This window comes from Eurytemora carolleeae, unplaced genomic scaffold, assembly GCF_000591075.1.
Source record: "Eurytemora carolleeae unplaced genomic scaffold, Eaff_2.0 scaffold124, whole genome shotgun sequence".
NCBI classification, from domain to species: Eukaryota; Metazoa; Arthropoda; class Copepoda; order Calanoida; family Temoridae; genus Eurytemora; species Eurytemora carolleeae.
Window position 1 is genome coordinate 321,031 of NW_019396953.1, and position 4,235 is coordinate 325,265.

The window sequence follows — 4,235 nt, forward strand, 5'->3', positions numbered from 1 at the left end:
TTTTCTTTGTTATATTTGTCATATTTATTTGTTATATTGTTTATATTTTTTTAATATTATGATCATATTTTTATTGGTAGGTTCTGCTCTAATCAGATATGACTACATGGATTTCAAGACATGGCGCTGTGTGCGGAGTGTGAGGGGGGGAATATGCTAACATATGGGGAAATGTGGTTAGTGCATGGGGAATAAAAAAATTTAAAAGATTTATAATGTTCTATTAAAATAATATTAATTGTTCTATAAATTCGTTTTTGAATTTAATATTGACCCCTGTAAGGGCAAAGGGTGAACAATAGCGGCTTCCTAGACATGATTCGCGGCATTTTGCCAACTTTAGATCAACCCTTGATCAACTTTAGATCAATCCATAATCTAACCCTTGATCAAACCTTGATCGTATTTTAAAAATCATCTTTCGTTCTCACACGAATAAAACTATAAAATCATGCATCACATCTTATAATGTTGACCTTTTAAACATAAAAAATCTGCGTGGTTTCCAAAAAAAATTTTTTATGAGATCTTAGTGTTTTTATGGTTAAAATTTGAGAAGAAAGTTTTTGGAAGACTAAAATGGTAAAGGGGTGGTCGAAAAAAGTTGAAAGGTTATAGGAGGGACTATATTGCAATTGGGTCAGAGGTTTTGAAAATAAGTATTTGTTGTTGCGGGACATCTTACAGAAAGACATTTCAAAGATAGACATCATATATTTCAGACAGAGGCTATTTCAAGACACGACATTGCATAGACATTTCTCAAAAGATAGGACATTTAATAGAAAAAACAACTGTTATACAAAGATAAAAAATTTACAAAAAAGAAATATTTACAACACTTTAATTTTTGAATTAAATGTCATGTCTCATTAGATCTGAATATACATATATATATATATATATGTATATATATATCTAAAGTATTAATTTATGTTTGTTTATTTGTTAACCGATTTGCCTCAAATTTTGATTTTGGGACCTCGGGAGAACCACGGGAATGTTCTTAGCTTGGTTTTTAAAAGTCAAAGTTAAGTGAATAAACTTTAATAGCAAAATCTAGTTTCCCGGTAAAATCTAAAAGTGCGGGGAAACGGCGGGAGCAACTATGAGTAACCCTGGCAACGCTGGGTTCCCAAGCTAGTATGCATATAAAAAGTAGTAATTTCTGTTTGTTCATTTTTTTGTCCGAAAGGAAAAACAGATAAAATTATAATTTAAGACCTAACGCGGGTAAACGGTGGGAGTAACTATGAGTTATCTGGGCAACGCTGGGTTCCCAAGCTAGTCTTTAATTAAAGAATAAAATAAGGGTTTTGATTATTATATTTAAAGGAAACACTGCAGATTCTTGTAAATTCTAATATTTGTGAACCACACAGGGTGCCCCAATAAACATAGTTATTAGGTGACGACTTGAAAATCTTATTTAATTTCTAACAGTTGACAAATGACAAAGAGTGGATAAAAAAGATATCTTATGAGTTATTTCAAAACTTACAATGCCACCTTATGATGTTACCTCATGTCATATCATGTCAACAACAAACACGATAACTTTTTTGATATATATGCGTAAAGTTCGAAAAGGGGTCCATGAAATATCTCCTCCAATGTATTTTGGTGGTGACATAACATTTATTAAAGTCACATAAAAATTTTGGGGAAAATCTTAATTTCCATGACCAAAAAAGTCCTGAGAAAAAAGCCATGGAGTTGTGTACACTAACAAAATTTTTATCCAAAACTTTTTTTTAGATTCGGAATAAAATTTCTTGTGACATTTTTTCTCACGACTTTGTTTCAAAAGAACTTTAATTAATTTTGGTATTTTTTCGGTGTTTTTATTTCGGACAATTGATTAAATAATAATTGAAAATAGAAATTTGCCATGAATTTAGGACATCCTTAGTCGTTATTATATAGAACTTAGAGGTTTAAGCCATGGAAATTGTAAGTAACTAATCATACAATCTTATAGTAAATACTCTGTGATTCGATCAGCATAATAACATTCTTTATGTAGAGAATGTATTTTAGAAATATGTTTTACACGTTTACAGCAAATTTCTTTTGAGTTTATAGAATGTTCCAGATATTTTCCAAGGCTGTAGTATCATTTTACTGATTTTACTGTAAATTATAATTTTTCCGGACTAATTTGGACTAAATTGTCACTTTCATCTTTGCTACCAATAGAGTTATAATTCTATATACATGTATTAAAATCTTCCATGTTTTCTCCCTTCTCCCGGAGGGGGGGGGGGCGCAGGGGCACATTTTCTGAGACAATAAAAATAAAATAAAAAATAAAATAAAAAATAAAAAGAAGGAAACAGAAAAAGGAAATAAGAAGGAGAAAATTGGCAAAAAAATTTAAGAAAACTTGAGTGCCTTCTGAAATAAATGTCCTGTCTTATGAATTGATGGGGTTTATAATATTTTTTTTGAATTTTGAGAAGCTTATCCTTTTCCCTTCTTTTATTAGATTAATGATTTTAATTTTTCAGCTAAAAGTAACAATATGGAGACAAATTGAAATTTTATATAAAATATTTGGCCAGATTTAGGAGAAGCGGTTTGTACTCATCCTCAAGCTTGCAGGGCCCACGTGGATTTAACGGTTCTGTCAATATTTCAGAAAACTGTGAATTTCGATCACAAAATGACTTCTTTTACATAATTTTATAGCCTTTAACTTAAATACTTTTTTGTTGGCACATACATATGAATGAAAAAGTATAAAATAAACAAATCTGTAAGTCTAAAGACTGTTGAGTTATAGACAAAAACATGTTTGATTTAAAATAAAAGAAACCGAATGCTTCTCTCTCTCGTTAGTTCACGGTGAGGGGAGTTTTTCTCAAATTCGAATTTAATGTTTTAGACATTTTATTTTCTCAAATTCGAATTTAAGTTTGCGGAAAACTGAAGATTTTCATGCTTGAGCTTTTCTTGAACTTTAATAGGCATTTACATCCTTACATAAATAATTGCTATTCGTGATGCAAAAATGTTCAGTTATACATTTTTTATAGTTTAACTCTATTCTCTGCATAATATCTAGTCTGATCAGAGTTTAATTATAATGTATCAGTAAGCCTATGGCAGATTCTTTATTTTGATGCTTCTCAATAGCATTTATGCGTAAAGTTAAAAATCTAAGTTTTTAGTCTGAAGTCATTAGTTTTGACTCTTTTTCAGGTTTTTCAGGTAAAATTAATGTTTCATCTGCGACGCGCCTCTTTATTACGTACATATTTGCTTTCCAGCATTTGGACCCCCCCCCCTCCCCTTTGAGAAATACTTAGCTACGGGCCTGCTGAAGATCTGTTGAAGAGCTATTTAAGAGCTATTTAAGAGCTATTGAAGAGCTATTGAAGAGCTATTGAAGAGCTATTGAGGAGCAATTAAAGAGCGATTGAAGAGCTATTAAATAGCTATTGAAGAGCTATTGAAGAGCTATTGAAGAGCTATTGAAGAGCTATTGAAGAGATATTGAAGAGCTAATGAAGAGCTGTTGAAGAGCTGTTGAAGAGCTATTGATGAGCTATTGAAGAGCTATTGAAGAGTTATTGAAGAGTTATTGAAGAGCTGTTGAGGAGCTATTGAAGAGCTATTGAAGCGCTATTGAATAGATATTGGAGAGATATTGAAGAGCTATTGAAGAGCTATTTAAGAGATATTGAAGAGCTATTGAAGAGCTATTGAAGAGCTATTGAGAAGAACTAAAATGTTTTGAATTTCTGGTGTGGAACCAAATGATGGAATTGAGTCTTTGCCTCAAACTCTGATTTTCCAATCCATATATCTCTGTAACCCGATAACTTAGACCTCAGATATTTCAAGCTATGGTTTCTTAGATCAAATAATCTAAGTGTGAAATATCATGTTGCAAATATATAGAGATTACAAATTTGAATTTGTGACAAAGACTCATTTATTTCCCTTATCTCTGCGTTAAATCAAAACTATGATGATCTACGGGATCACAAAATAGTTCCAGTAATGTTGCAATGAATTGGACCTTCTCCTTCAGTTTGCAATGTTTGATCAAATTCATAAAGAACGTTTTTTTTCTTTTTTTCCGACAATATTATGATGAAATAAGTTGCTTTAAAAATAAAATTTTTTGTACATTTATTTCTTGTATTGTAAAAAATCATTGAATTTTATGATTCCGATATTAAAAATGGTAAATAAACTTTATTTTCTACTTATAATACAACTCTAAT